This window comes from Plodia interpunctella, chromosome 25 (assembly GCF_027563975.2).
Source record: "Plodia interpunctella isolate USDA-ARS_2022_Savannah chromosome 25, ilPloInte3.2, whole genome shotgun sequence".
NCBI classification, from domain to species: domain Eukaryota; kingdom Metazoa; phylum Arthropoda; class Insecta; order Lepidoptera; family Pyralidae; genus Plodia; species Plodia interpunctella.
This window is the reverse complement of record NC_071318.1, coordinates 6,229,890-6,246,557: the sequence shown is the minus strand read 5'-3', so window position 1 is coordinate 6,246,557 and position 16,668 is coordinate 6,229,890. Positions and strand designations below refer to the sequence as shown.

Below are 16,668 nucleotides of genomic sequence, written 5' to 3'. Positions count from 1 at the left end.
GAAGTGTAAAATTGTGTGACAAGGCGTGATGGGAGATATAAACTGTATAACAACATGTCAAAATTTAAAATAGGAGTACAGGAAAATCTTATCCTAGCATTTGTGAACATATACTTGGGTATTTTTGTAGTGAAAAATTCTTTAGCGGCGTTCGGTATTTTTTGTGATGGGTAAAAAATATTAAACTCGCGTTAGGACACGTGAAAATCGTAAGACATCAAAAACATTCCAGTTTTCACTTCTGCCGCCACTCCTGGGAGTGCAACCCGTTTTTATTTTATTTTTATTGTTCCGGTAAAACCATAACATTGTCACTCCTGAAGGTCTCGCATATCTCGGTGCCCAATTTCATCAAAATCGGCCTAGTAGTTTTTGATTTTATTCTTTACAAACAAAAAAAAAAAACATAAATCTTTTCTCTTTGTAATTATAAGCAATTATATTCGTCATTTATTCATAGGTACATGTTTTACACCTTTCAGTTTCAGTTAGATTATGAGTATATAATATCTGTACATACTGTAATTACAAATAAAATCTAAAATAAAAATATATTATAAAACTGTAATAATAGTATGGATGACATATTATTACAGATGCTATCATTTATCAGCTTAAAAAATAATTCTAAATATAAAGTTCTTGCCTCTGAACCGAGAGGTCCCGGGTTCGAACCCCGATCGGGTTATGATGGAAAATGATCTTTTTCTGATTGGCCCGGGTCTTGGATGTATATGTATTTGTTATAAAATATAGCATCGTTGTGTTAGGTAGTATCCCATAACACAAGTCTCGAACTTACTTTGAGGCTAGCTCAATCTGTGTGATTTGTCCTAATATATTTATTTATTATTTATTTATTATGCGACGTATACGTACGATATATACTCGTAATTGTCCACAAGTTTTATATAAAAGAAATTTAAGACACAATAATGGTAGGCCCTTCTGGCATGATAGGGACCAACACTGTTCAAATGAGTTTCTTTCGGCATTTCTTCTCAGCAGTGGTCGTTCCGAATAAATGCCAGTAAAATGACAAATTAAATGCCAATTAAAATTTAATGAAAAAGTGCCTGTGAAAGTCTAATTTCTGAATAAATTATTTTAATTTGAATATTAAGTCTATTCCTCGCGTTAGTATAGATTACCTGCAGTTGTTTCTAATTAATAGCATAAATCACTTGGTGGGAAAGTATTGGCTCAATAAAATCAATGTAAATATATTGGTTTGGTTTCCCAATGACGATTTATTTGGCCTAAACAAATAGTGCGAACACAAGTTTGTTGTAATATCTGAAGTTCGGAAATATTCTTGCCTTATGAGTTTGTATTGCATATCAATCTGACTCATGTGTAGTAGTTTTAATGGACCACCAATTTGTCAAACGTCGTGTGGAAACTTGCACGAACTAATGTGTAAAATTGAGAAAATGACAAACTACTCTATTAATATTCCCTAAGAATTTGTGTGTGTTACATTCCACAAGAATGACTATAAGATAGACAGCATAATAATGTCTACGTAGGGTTAGTTGCACCAGTCAACTTTGACGTTGACTTTACCCAGAGCTCTGCTGACGTTTAAATCGCGTACGTTCATCGGCGCAGGTTACAGTTAAGGTCAAAGTTGACTGGTGGAACCCGCAAACTTTTATTCGTAAAGGATATTTGTCTACGGAATCTTTTCGTATGTTAAAGAGAATTTCCCATAGATGGGTTTACACCCGGTTATTTTTCATTTTCCTAAGTAGTCCGTCGTAACCCCAAGTATTACTTGTTTTTACTGCGCGCTTTTTGAAGAGGAATTCGATTCCGTTCATCGATTTCTGAGAACACAAATTGGAGCGCAACGGCCAATGTAATTAATGTATTTTCCCAGTCGAAGATATTTAATTCCGAACACGAGCGACGACGGTGAAATATCAAGGTATTCCATTTAGAACAACAATATTGAATCGCACCGATGGAAATTGATCCTTTATGGTTCCGTTTAGCGCACTAGCCAATATTCTTCAGGTGCTATCTGTGTATTTTTTATAATATCAACTAGGCAAACAGGTTTGCGGATCACCTAGGTAATGGTAAATAGTCACCACAGCCTATCAACGCCTGCGACACCAGAGGTATCATACTAGTAAGATTTTTGTCACCGTGCCCTGTAATTACACTGCCTTTCTCACCCTTCAAACCGGAACACAACAGTGCAAGCACGTTATAGTAATAAATAAATATAGTAAATAAACAAATAAGGATGTATTTCTTGAGTTAGACCTCAGGCGTAAGTTACTTATTCTAAATGGAACCATGAAATGACGGTGGGATTCGAATCGGTGCTATTCAATATGGTGCTCTAAACGGAATATCCCGAAGAATAGATACATTTTTTACATTAAAAATACTTTGTTGACAGCTACGAATTATGTAATAATAACTCTCATACAATCATCGGTGCAATTTTGGCACCACGACACAAATGAACAGTAAGATACACACACTCTCTATTTATTGTAAACATTAGAAATTTTCAAAAGTATTAAATACTACTAATATATGTGTTTGCCTAGTTAGCTCAGCCAGTACGCCTGGCAGATTTATCTAGTAGTTAATTTGTCAGATTACAATAACATATTTTATCAGAAAGTGGTGAAACTGGCCCTTAGTGGGTCACTATTAAGCTAACTAATCTGGATCTAGGTTGTAGGCGACACAGTTGGAATTTAAATAAAGTGATTAAAGTTAACTGGAGATACCTCAGACCACGAGTTCAGCTCGTGGATGGCTTAGTGCGAACTTAATTCGTGGCTTGGGTTTTGTTAAAAGGAGCTTTTAGTTGACCGAGCGAAGCGAGCCAGGTCTTACATTCTCCTTGGGGCAAAAATATATTTTTTGTATGTATGTTTGTAACGCCATAACTTTCGAACCGTTGGTCTCATTTTGATGAAATTTAAAAGGTATGTAGGATCTGCCAATGGAATTATTAAGTTCGTGGGGAATCAAAATCGGTTCAGCCGTTTTTGAAATATTCACAATTTTGTAAAAAAAAATATTGTGTTCGCGTGTATAAATATAAATAGGTGATTGTGTTTAGTTTGTGTACCTATCTTGGGGTCCTGACCACTTCACTTAAGCTTTTACTTAAAAGCAGGTGAAGAAGAAGCGGTGCCACAAATTTCACCGCGGCCTTTTCTTCTGGGGTTTCTTAGTAAGAAGATACGAAAGTGGGTGTCACCACAAAGTACGCAATTTTGCCTAAACGTCAACGGCGCATAAGTTAAAGTCAACGTCAAAATTGACTGGTGCAACTCACCCTCTTCGAACTTTTCTCGACCGCGTTATATAACTCTGTAAAAAAATACGGGAAATCGCTGACTCTTTCCCATCGCGGAAACATTAATTTACCTTAAAACTTATCGTATACCTTTATGGAAATAACATCTATAAATTACACCAAACGATCCCCTCAGATTTATAGGGTGACCCTTCGCAAATAGACTCTGAGACTTACAATGATGGACCCGTCACAGTTTGAAGCGGGACGCTATGGGACACGGGACGAAAAGGGACGCGGGACGCAATTGATACAAGACGAAATGACATTATTTAATGCACTTAGTACATCCAAACTGTATGAATTAACATATATTACTAAAAGTTAAACACAACACAAAACAATAACAAACATATAGCCCGCTTTTGCTCGAGGCTTCGCGTGGTTTTCCCTTCAGATAAATATTTAAACTCTTTAACCAATCTAGTTTCCCCATACAAACATTGGACCCCCTTTTTACCCCCTTAGAGGATGAGTTTTGAAATATCCTTTTATATAGAACTAGCTTTTTCCCGCGGCTTCACCCGCATAAGTAGTTATTCTGCGAAAGTGGAACACAAACTTTCACCCCCCATTGGGGGTTGATTTTTGGAAAAAATCTACCATATGATATATGGGATCCATTAACTACATGTATATCAAATTTCATAAAAATCGGTCTAGCGGTTTAGCCGTGAAAGCGAAACAGACAGACAGACTTTCACATTTATGATATTATTATGGATATAATTTATACAAGTGGAAGTGAGTAGGCACTGTGTCGCAAATCTGCATCTCAGATTGGAGATTGAGCATAATGTTGCAATTAAATGAGAAGTTAATTACAACCACATGAGTATGGAATCGGAACAGAGGTAAAGCTTATTAAGGATCGGATATTGTTACCTATTTTAATAGGGTTGGCAAAGGAGATTTAAATAAAATAAAACATTAAGATTTACGCCAAACATAAGTGCTTGCATTGTGTTCTGGTCTGAAGGGTGAGAGAGGTGGTGTGGTGTGTGACTCTGGTGTTTCACTCGTTGATAGGCTGCGGTGACCGCTTACTTGCTGTTTGAATGAGTTTCTTTCGGCATTTCTTCTCAGCAGTGGTCGTTCCGAAATTCTAGTAGTTTGTAGCTTTGGTAAATATATATTTTAGTTTACAATATGACGTGTTAATGTGCCTGTAAATGCCTAATTTCTGAATAAATTGATTTGATTTTGATTTTAATTTTCCATCGGGTGAGCCCTATGCATTTTTTCTGATTGATTAGTATTTGAAACAATCAGCAGTTTTTCGTCACGCATTAAGTTTATTACCAAGATTCAAGTGATGGAGAATACAATGAATAATTACATTGTAATGTTCTTACGGAGAAGCGGTGGTGGTGTAATGGTTAAAACGCCCGCCTGTGGATCGAAAGGTTCCAGGTTCGAATCTACTCGTGCCACATGAGTTTGTATACCAATCTGACTCATGTATAGTTGTTTTCATCAACCACTACTTGTTTCCGGTGAAGGAAAACATCGTGAGGAAACCTGAACACAGGTTGATTATTCACTTGTGTGTGAAATGAAGAAGGCAATGGCAAATCACTTCATTACTAATGCCAAAAAAGATGTTGTATGTGTATAATTACCACGTAATGACCAAGTCCCTCAGCCGTGGGGAATACGACCATGAAGAATGTTCTTATAAGAGTATCTGTAGAAAATACGTATTAATCACTACCCGTTGCTTCCATCCTTAGAAAGAATTTGGATCCAATCCATTATGTTATCACACAACAAGCTGTAACAATGGAAACAGGAAAATGTTACAATGATGCGTAACACCTTCACAATAGATAGGTCCAAATCGCCAACACCATTACGAAATCACAGGCAATATCGCTACAAATTACTGAGAGTGTAGAAGAAAGTACGACCTTGCAAAATGGTGAATCGAGTATTTTGACCGCCGTTATTACCGTCATTCTAAATAAAAACCTAAAATCTTGAAAATCATATAATGATAAATTTTTACACTACCCCCAACACAGATTATCCTATTTCCTACTAATATAAATGTGAAGTTTGCAAGGGTGTACTCTTTCTTTCATGCAAAATCTACTGGACAGATAAAATATATTAGGACAAATCACACAGATTGAGCCAGCCCCAAAGTAAGTTCGAGACTTGTGTTATGGGATACTAACTCAACGATACTATATTTTATAACAAATACATATATAGATAAACATCCAAGACCCGGACCAATCAGAAAAAGATCATTTTCCATTATGATCCGATCGGGGATCGAACCCGGGACCTCTCGGTCCAGTGGCAAGAACTTTACCACTGCGCCACCGAGGTCGTCTTTTGATTGCTATGAAATTGGTACACGGATAGTATATAATCTGGAATAACACATAGGGTATTTTTTATCTAGAAATTCTCACGGGAGGGAAGCCCGGGCGCAGCTAATATTAATAAATACGAAAGTTTGTGAGAATGTATGTGTGTATGTTTGTTACTCTTTCATGCAAAATCTACTGGATGGATTGTTATATAATTTGTTACACGGGTAGAATATAACCTGGACTAACACATAGGGTACTTTTTATCTAATTCCCACGGGAGCGAAGCCACGGGGTGCAGTTAGTATTACACTATTATAACAATTACATCACTATTATATATAAATAAAAAAAATTTTAAACCTTTATTCACACATACTAACTTCTTCATTTTGTAAAACTTTTCATATTTCCCGGAAGCTGGAACGGCACGTACAGTCAACAGCACATCGAGTTACCCCGCATGAACCTCATAGCGGTGAATTTGCAATGAATTTGGGTAGAGATGCTGTTGATTGTACAAGGCAATGTCAGCATTTTTATTATTGCAATTATTAGGTAAATTAATTCGAGCCAGTAGTTAGCACTCATATAACTCATATACAGATTAGTGTTTAATCAAATAACATGTTTCATTTGATAACATCATAATTTCCTAGGTGTTCAGTCCCAGACTGTAAAATCACGAAACTAACTAAAACAAAAACTTTAAAGTTTTCCTCGTCTTCGATGCCCCGAGACCGCGAAAAACTTAATTATATAACTGAAACTTTAAACAAACCTTGCCCAGTTTCGACTGCACTTCGCGTATTTGCTCTCGTTTCATAGACCGATGGCGGGAGATAAATATTTGTTTTGTATTCGAGGGATTCGGCTTCCATTATAGAACCACAATACGATGTTTAAGTTATTTCTTAACGGTCGATTAAGTTTTATTTAGGGTGAGTTGCACCAGTCAACTTTGGCGATAACTTTAAACCTGCGCCGAAAGATGCAAAGTACGCCAATTTATAGAATTCACGTCAAATTTTATATAATTCAGTAATTTCATAAAAAGCTACTAACTACTGATATTTCTGAACCACTACTGCTGAGAAGAAATGCCGAAAGAAACTCATTTGAACAGTGTTGGTATATAGCACGCCAGAAGGGCTGATAGCGTAATGTATTGGATCCAAATTCTTTTTAAGGATGGAAGCAAGCGGTAATGATTAAAACGTATTTTCTACAGATACTCGTTAAGAACATTCTTCATAGTCGTATTCCTCACGGCTGAGGGTCGTGGTCATTACGTGGAATTATATACTCACACAACAACTTTCTTGGCAGTAGTAATGGAGTGATTTGCCATTGCCTTCTCCATTTCACACACAAGTTAATAATCAACCGGTGTTCAGGTTTCCTCTCGATGTTTTCCTTCACCGGAAGCAAGTGGTGGTCGACAAGTGGTGGTCGATGAAAACAACTATACATGAGTCAGATTGGTATACAAACTCATGTGGCACGAGTAGGATTCGAACCTAGGACCTTTCGATTCACAGCCGGGCGTCTTAACCATTACACCACCACCGCTTCTCCGTAAGAACATTACAATATAATTATTTATTGTATTTCCCATCACTTGAGTCATTATTGTTTCTTAGATATTTTTTCTAATAGTATAACAAAGTAAGTAAATAAAGGTCAAAACGTTTACAAAAAAAAACATGTAATGATTGTGACCTAATAAAAGTATCATATATCTCTAATTTCATCACTGAATGAGAGACATACCATTTATAATACCCGAAACTTCAACCCAACACATGCAGTGCCAAGTTGCACAGCGAAATCTCAGCTTTGTATCGATGCAATCGAAAAATATACCATAAATTCCAATTCAATCCATTCGGCCGCCATTATTTTCCGCTCCAGACAAAGTCGGGATTCACAATGTTATCACTGCATTGGCACCGGTCCATCGCAACACTTCACGTAATATTGAAGCACGATTTTCCAATAGAGTTTATGTTTCTTTTAGTTTTCACTAGCGGCCCGTCCCGGCTTCGCTCGAGTAAAACCATTATAAATTATATAAATTATACGTAAACCTTCCTCAGAAATCACACTATCTACTCAATAAATCCGCATCAAAATCCGTTGTGTAGTTTTAAAGATCTAAGCATACATAAGCTTTTATTTAATCTTATCCCGACGTTTGTCTATTATACAGCCAGTAGTTTGTAGCTTGTGAGAAATAACTATTTAATATAAAAATTGTCGTGAAAAAGTGCCTGTGAAGGTCTAATTTCTGAATAAATTATTTAAATTATATTTTTCTCAGGCGTTATATGCAACAAATGTCGATAATAAAAGTTAATGTAAAAAAAATATTATAACAGTACTAGTAGTATTAATTTTATTAGTTATTAGTTACTAGTTTTATTAGTTACTGTGTAGAGGTACTAACTACCAAACAAACAAATCATAAATAAATAAATAATATATAAATATATTAGGACAAATCACACAGATTGAGCTAGCCCCAAAGTAAGTTCGAGACTTGTGTTATGGGATACTAACTAAACGATACTATATTTTATAACAAATACATATATAGATAAACGTCCAAGACCCGGGCCAATCAGAAAAATATCATTTTCCATCATGACCCAACCGGGGATCGAACCCGGGACCTCTCGGTTCAGTGGCTAGAACCTTACCACTGCGCCACCGAGGTCGTCAATGTACTTTCACGGGAACTGTAAAAAACCTACATACACTCTGCGCCATCTACTTTTATTAGTTATTTCAATAGCCGATACTGTTATTTAAGCATATTCGGTTGAGAAATTAATGTTTTGATATAAAATACAATAAGTCTTTATTGAACTTGATTTCGTAATGCGGTGGCAGCGGTGGGATTACATAAAATATTTAATAAATACATTAAAATTCCATAATACATTCTACATCATATTTCAAACAAATTTAGTGTTATAAGTTGAAAAAAAATTTAAATAATAAAAAAATAAATTTAGTTATTTCTAAATTTATTGTCCATAATATAACGCTGGCACCACCGCTGGCATTAGCAACATATCAATTGCTTATTATAATGCAAATTTTCTAAAACGTACAAAATAAAAATTAAGTTTAAGCACACTGAGCGTAGAACGCTTGGTAATAAACAAAAAATAATGAGTTAAATATTGTAATAGCAGTGGTTAAGGACGCCCTTAACCACTGGACTATTGCAATTTTTAACGCATGTGATTGAAAGGTCCCAGATTCGAATCCTATTCGTGAGTGTGTATAGACCAAATACACTTGCTTCCGGTGAAGGAAAACATTATGAGGAAGTCTGCATACTGGTGGACAGTTTAAGTTCGCCAGTGTTTATGCGACTATTTGCCACATTTACCTCGGTAGGTAGTCGTAAAAGTTATGGCACTTGAATAAAATCAACATCAGTGTTAGTAACACACTCGAAAAGATGGAGCTGAAGTTAAAAAAAAACAGTCAAGAGCGAGTTAGACTCACGCACCGGGGGTTCCGTACAAACATTTATTTTTTTTTATCAAGTTTAGTTTTTTTCTCAACTTCAAGAGACCATTGACCTGGATATTTCCTGTGAATTTTCAACTTTAGACGTGTTCGCATACCTGAGAAAAAGGGCCTCGACAGACGGACAACAAAGTGATCCTATAAGGGTTCCGTTTTTGCCTTTTGAGGTACGGAACCCTGAACAACAGAGTCACGAACAAAGAGAAAAACGCACACGATACGCCACGTAACAAATAGCATAGAAATTTTCTCAAATCACCCCCCTTTGTTACCTAATTCGGAGCTTATGTTGGAATCGCAGCTGTGCCCAATTTATAGCTTAACCTTTCCTACGGATTGAATTGAAGACAATAAATTATACTTTCCAAATAAGGCCGTAAGTTACGATCGTGCAAATACCCTATCTAATGTTCTATCAATCTAGATAGATTAGCTTTCGAAAAACAAATGGCCATCTCTTTTCTGCGTCAGCGGTACTAAATCTCGCTATCTCGCTCTCGGGTTTTCGACGTTTTATCATCTGTGTTTGCTGATTAAGGTAAATAGCGAATAGTGTTGGTATTAATGGAGTGTTTGGGTTTAAAGAATTTATTCTCATAAAAAGATTACATTAAATCCACTTACATGAGAACAGAATTAACAATACTTAAACTAAACTAGGATGCAGTCACCGCATTAACATTTTAGACAATGGGCAAACAAAAGGTACAGAAAATCTTATTATTCCCTTATGTCAATGTAGGTTTATTATTATACAAGTATTTATCAACGATATCGATATTGGAGATCGAGTTCGTTTAGAAGGCGTATCCGCTTTTCCAATGCTTTTACTACGAATATTTTTAATTTGATTATATTCCCGCTTTAATAATTAGTTGTTCGCCACGAACGTAGAGCTCGCGAACACAATAAATTTTGGTGAGTTTTTACAAAAATGTAATTTTGATGCTCCACGAACTTAAAAATTCTATTCATAGATCCTACATACCTTTTAAATTTCATCAAAATCGGACCAACGATTCGTAAGTTATCGGGTTGACTTGTAGGTCAAAAATTTTATACAATGGTTCTTGTCAAGCATCTATTACTAGAGGTAGATTTTGGTACAAAGATCGTATGAATTGTTACCTCACTCTCATCTATAACTGCAGTGCTTGCATTGTTGTGTTCCGATTTGAAGGGTGAGAGAGGGAGTGTGAATACTGTGGCAAAATATCTTAGGACATAAATAGGCAATGCGCGTATGAACCACCTGGTGTTAAGCTGTGGTAACCACTTACCATCAGGTGGGCCGCATGCCTATTCGGTAGTTCAAAAAATCTATCTCGAAGTCGAAGCCCAGGGTCCACACTTTCAAATCAGACATTGAAAACGAGAAATAAACGCTCCAAACTGCTTATCATTACTTAGATTTAACAATAAAAGTCATTACTTTGCAAGTCAACTCTCCTTTAGATCACTATTTTCATTCGATATTGAACTAGATATAACCAGTTATTACCGCTCCGAACCGGCTACGGTTAGATATAACTCAGTCAATCAGCGAAAACTCGGCGCGTATTTATCAGATCCTCGGTAAATTTGAACGATAAATCGCAATAGGCCAAGCGAATGGTTATTAATTTGGATTCTCGTTGAAATAAATTAATTTTATATTTGATTAAAAAGTTTGTTAATAAGTAAATATATATAAAATTATAGGTATTCTGTCGTCGTACGAAAAAAGGGCACAACTAACATTTAAAAACAAATTGAATTATATACATATTTAGAATGAGGAAAAAAAGGCGCATCTGCTCAATTTTCGTGCCGATATAGTTATGGTAATTAATGAGTCAAAATGTGATTTCAAAATATCAAGTGGAACAATAATTTCAAATTTTGAATTTAGAATGAAAGAAATAAAAATCATGCCAGCGCGCACGCGACATGACTAAAGAGGTCATAATGCGTGGCGTTACAACTTAATATTTAAAAGTCATTTTAATACAAAATTATTCGTTAACGTCGAAAATAATATTTAATGTTTTTTTTTTTATCTATGACTGGGTTTATCAGACAAACTTTGCATTGATTATGATGACGCAAAAATTAACCAATTCCTATGCAATATTTATACAAAAAATTAAAATCCGGAAGCGGGTGCTGGCTCAGCGGATAAAACCGCCCGCCTGTGACCGAAAAGTTTCAGATACGGATCCTTGTCGTTCCACATGAGTTTGTATACGAATCTGGCTCATGCATAGGTTTTCATCGACCACCAATTGCTTCCAGTGAAGGAAAACTCCGTGAGGAATTCTGCACACCGGTTGGCAGTTTAAGTTCACTACTGTGTATGCGATACACGCCACTACACGGTTTCGTAATTCATGTCAAACGACTTAAACAAATTTTGTCTCCCATTTGACATACTCGAAAAGGAGATCTGAAAATCCCTACATCAGCTTGGACTATCCAGCATTCATTTACTGGTGGTTAATGGAAAAATCAAATGAATCGGAACAAACGTGTGTTGATACAGGGCGCAAGCAAAAGGATTTTTGTTCGGCGAAATTAACTTTTTTTGTCTTCCGAGTGAACGAGATGGTTTTATACGGATTAATCGGTATAAGTATGAGTCTTGTATATATAATGTTAAGCACATACGAGTATGTTTTTTTATGGTTACTTCATTTCTTCGTCGAAATTTAAATAATAATAACGACGATTATTGTTGTTGGTCGTGGGCCGGGTCGTGAGGTTCCCTCTGTTATGGTTGAGCTACGCGATGGCTGTCCCATGCGTCAACTCGTGAACGGGTGCTGCCAGAGGGAACTGGTCATCTCGTTTCTCATATATTTTCATGTAAGTTAATTGTGTTTCACATCGAGATATATATATATATTATAATCAGCACTCGGATCACAATCATAACCTGTTTTGATGTACCTTTTGACTATGTACATTATGTACTTTTATATATTATTAGAAAGAAAAAAAAAAATATTGTAAGAAACAATAATGGTAAGCCGATCTGGCATGATAGGGACCAACACTGTTCAAATGAGTTTCTTTCGGCATTTCTTCTCAGCAGTGGTCGTTCCGAAATGCCAGTAGTTTGTAGCTTGTGAGAAATAAATATAAAGATTGACGAGAAAAAGTGCCTGTGAAGGTCTAATTTCTGAATAAATGATTTGAATTTGAATTTGAATTTGTTGAAGTTTTGAATTTTACCCGTGTTTTTTACAACCGTCTGACGTTAACCAAGGCTATTTAGTCTCCTGTATCCTAATTTATTCTTTAGTCGTCACATACGAGAGGATAAAGAGTCCCCATTCAATTTGGTATCCCATTCTATCGCGCCACATGTTTAATTACTAGCGGTTCGCTCCGGCTTCGGTCAAAATAAAACCATAATAAATTATTTATTCATCTTGCCCAGGAAGGTAGGTACTATCTGTTTAAAAAATCTCGCATCATAGGGTCAGACCTACACCGCGTAGCGACTTCCTATGTAGTGATAGAGAAAATAATTTATTTCCCAAGATGTTTGTGATGTTTGACGACCTCGGTGGCGCAGTGGTAAAGTGCTCGCCTCTGAACCGACAGGTCCCGGGTTCCGATCCCCGGCCGGGTCATGATGGAAAATGATCTTTTTCTGATTGGCCCGGGTCTTGGATGTTTATCTATATATTAGTATTTGTTACAAAATATAGTATTGTTGAGTTAGTATCCCATAACACAAGTCTCGAACTTACTCTGGGGCTAGCTCAATCTGTGTGATTTGTCCATATGTATTTAGTATTTATTTATATATCACCAAAAACAAAAGAATTAAATAGAACCATTTCTTTTTTCTCTTTTTTTTCAACGGTAAGCATCAACAAAATGAAATTGTGCACGTGGACCCACGTCATTTCGCCTCAAAATGTTCAAATATTTGTACGCTAAAACCCGCCATTACACGTCTACAAACGTTTTTTTCTTACTCGGGACTTTTTACCCTATTATTTTAATACCCTGTGGAGTTTCTTTGAGTTACACACACTCTTACATACATTTTTTTTATATTAAAGTACTCGGTTTAGGGAAATACGGACAAAATTACCTCGTTTCAAAATAATAACGAGCTGGGAATGTCTTTGTGTATGAATATTAAAGTATTGTCATTCAAACGAAATGAAATGTATATATTTCAGCTCAATCGATTGAAGATAAATGCTTCAAAATTTTGTTTCAAGATTCCCGAACATAGTTACCCTATACTTAGGTACACTGAAAGTTGAAAACACGAGCCAAGAGCAAGTCGGATTCGCTCATGAAGGGTTCCGTAGCTTGTTGTTTTGTTGCATAATATAACCATATAGGTTTGTGTATATTAATATTTATTATTTATTATTAATATTTATTATAGGTAGGCATAACCATAGGCTCTAATGTAAAAGGTTGAAATTTAATTCGATATTTGAAAAGCTTTGTACAGATTCCTAAATAGTATACGCAAATATTGAAATTATCCCATTTTTAGTAAGCTGCAAACCAAATTTCGTTTTAAATTTTTCTTAAATATTTTATAACTACCAATTTTTTTACATTTTTTCACAGGGCACGGGGCAGACCTTTCACTACTTTAGAAGCAAATATATGCCAGAATAATATAAAAAAAAAAGTTTAGAGACCTCCACATTATTTATATGATAACCCACTTTTTTTTCATCTCATAGTTACAATTTGGAGTGGCGCCCTTAATAATTTTATTGTTCAAAATCACACTGAACAATTCAATTCAAGCGGTTCATTGAATCTATGTATATATATATATATATATATATATATATATATATATATATATATATATATATATATCTAATCTACCAAATTTCAAACAATTAAAGTATGCATAGTCTCCTAAAAAAAAAGACTGTAACATACCGACAGACGGAAATGACGGATATGAAACACTAAAGGTTCTGTTTTTGCCATTTATCTAGGGAACCTTAAAAAAGCTTATAAAAATATACTGACAATGTATGTACATATGTACATAAATAATAATACTAATTGAAAGAATTATACCAGAACATAATATCTTTTTGTGTACTTACGTGTTATTTGAACAGATGTTTTTCTTACAATACAGCTAAATTAGCGATTCCATGGCAACCTGTTTGCGAGCCGAGTGAAAAGGGTTTCACTTAATTCAGTTACTCGAAACAACTTCTCACTGAATTAGATTTGGCGTAGCAAATATTTGTTCATATTTTGGAAAAAATATAAATGAAGTATGTGAACCGCTTTTCTTGGAAAGAAAAACAAAAATGGCGGTGTTATTTTTTTTATTTAAAATAGGTCAAAATCGAATGCTTTTCAAAAAAATAGACATATTATACTGTTAATTTAATACTACAATATTATCACAAAAAGAGGTAAGCGTTTGTGAGTTAGTATGTTTGAGTCGGATAATCTCCGAAACTACCGAACCGATACCTATAGGCTATATTTTATCTCAAAATTCCCACAGGAGCGAAGCACCGGGCATCATCTAGTTCTAAACTATGGCTTAATAAAAAGAAATATTATAGTCTTATTAAAAAATATATTACAATTTTATTATCGCGATAAATATATCGTGATGAACCCTACACGAGATTTTCAAATGATTACCATCGAAAATGTTTTAATTAAGTTATGTAAATGTTGCTATACTATTGAAACAAGTTAGCAGAGAGCTATTAATATCAAAGTTAACTTAGTAATAACAGTCGACTGAGTTAAGTTGTTACCAGCAACTTGTATGCGAATAGAAATGTTAATTTAACTTTGTGATAAATAACAATGTACAGAATGGTTAATTATCAGATAGGATATTATAGTGACATTACATAAATTTTGTATGGTAGGCTATCAGAGCGTTTCGACCGCTGCGGCCGCGCTGCCATTACAATCCATCAATTTTCTTGAGGGAGTAATCATTTCCAAAATCAATTCAAATTCAAATCATTTATTAAAAAATTAGACACTTCACAGGCGCTTTTTCTCGTCAATTTTTGTATTTATAGTTATTTCTCACAAGCTACAAACTACTGGCATTCCGGAACGACCAATGCTGAGAAGAAATGCCGAATGAAACTCATTTGAACAGTGTTAGTCCCTATCATGCCAGTGCCCAATCCTATCCTACCATAACACTACTAATATTATAAATACGAAAGTTTGTAAGGATGTACGTTTGTAACTCTTTCACGCAAAATCTACTGGACCGACCGTTTTGAAATCTGGTATACGGATAGAATATAACCTATAATAACATATAGGGTACATTTTATCCCAAAATTCCGGAGCGCAGCTAAGTCATTCATAAAATTTACATTACCACAGCCTATCAACGCCTGCAACACCAGAGTTGTTACGCGTGTTGCCTGCTCAGTGGCCCAGGATCTTTGGCCACATAACCCTGTAATCACATCGCCTGTCTCACCCTTCACACCGGAACACAACAGTGCAAGCGCTGCTTGACAACCTCGGTGGCGCAGTGGTCTCTTGCCACTGGACCGAGAGGTCCAGGTTGCGATCCCCGGTCGGGTCATGATGGAAAATGATCTTTTCCTGATTTTCCCGGGTCTTGGATGTTTATCTATATATGTATTTGTTATAAAATATAGTATCGTTGAGTTAGTATCCCATAAGATAAGTCTCGAACTTACTTTGGGCTAGCTCAATCTGTGTGATTTGTCCTAATATATTTATTTATTTGATGTTTGGCGACAGATATAGATGAGAGTGAGGTACCCATGCAGACGACCTTTGTATCAAAGTCTACCTCTGGTAAAATGTTTAATCTAGTATCAAAATAATATAATCAACTAAAACAAAAATACCTTTTGTTATTTTCCTTCAAAATAAAGCATTGGCGTTATTCCGGCTTATTGTACTTAAACTTATTGTATACTTAAATTTTCATACGCGTCTCGTGAGAATGTGCCATCTGTTTAAGAAAAATTACACAGAAATGAGTTATATGTAAATTTGCAATATTATCCTTCCTGCAAATTTTTTGAGAGTTAAAGGTGCGAATCCATTGCTATACGGGAGTGCTTTCTATTTTCAAATTGTCGATAAATTGCCGAAACGGAGCAGCGAAAATTTGTTTACATATAGAAAGAAAAATTTTATTTGCCAAAAAACATCAGTACATAAAAATTGATGTTAAAATTAATTAAAACTACATGTTTTACCGAATATAGTTTTTCAAATATAAATATATATATTTTTTGTCATTTTATGTACACAGATTTTTAGACATATGAATCTGATATTTTATAAGAATATATTTATGTTTTATTTTATTCAGCGCGGGCAATAATAGATTTCAGAGTTCAGACGTCAAAAAGTCTTATAACCTCCCTCTCTCTCTTTTTTATCTCAGCGTAATCCCGGTTCTTTCCACAGCCGTTGAGCGTCGGAGCCCAGGGTCCGCTAAAAATCTTATAA

At 35.3% G+C, this 16,668-nt stretch overlaps 1 protein-coding gene across 2 annotated transcripts in view; it reads right to left on the bottom strand.

Moving 5' to 3' along the window:
* LOC128680734 (uncharacterized) overlaps window positions 1-16,668 on the bottom strand; it is a 118,610-nt gene that overhangs the window by 82,839 nt on the left and 19,103 nt on the right. The window contains exon 1 of one of the 2 annotated variants that reach the window (XM_053764087.2): window positions 4,954-5,083. The exons of the other annotated variant lie outside the window; for it this stretch is intronic. The gene's annotated coding sequence lies outside the window, so the exon portion shown is untranslated. Of the gene's footprint in view, window positions 1-4,953; window positions 5,084-16,668 lie in introns of those variants that run through there. 2 annotated transcript variants of the gene reach the window in all.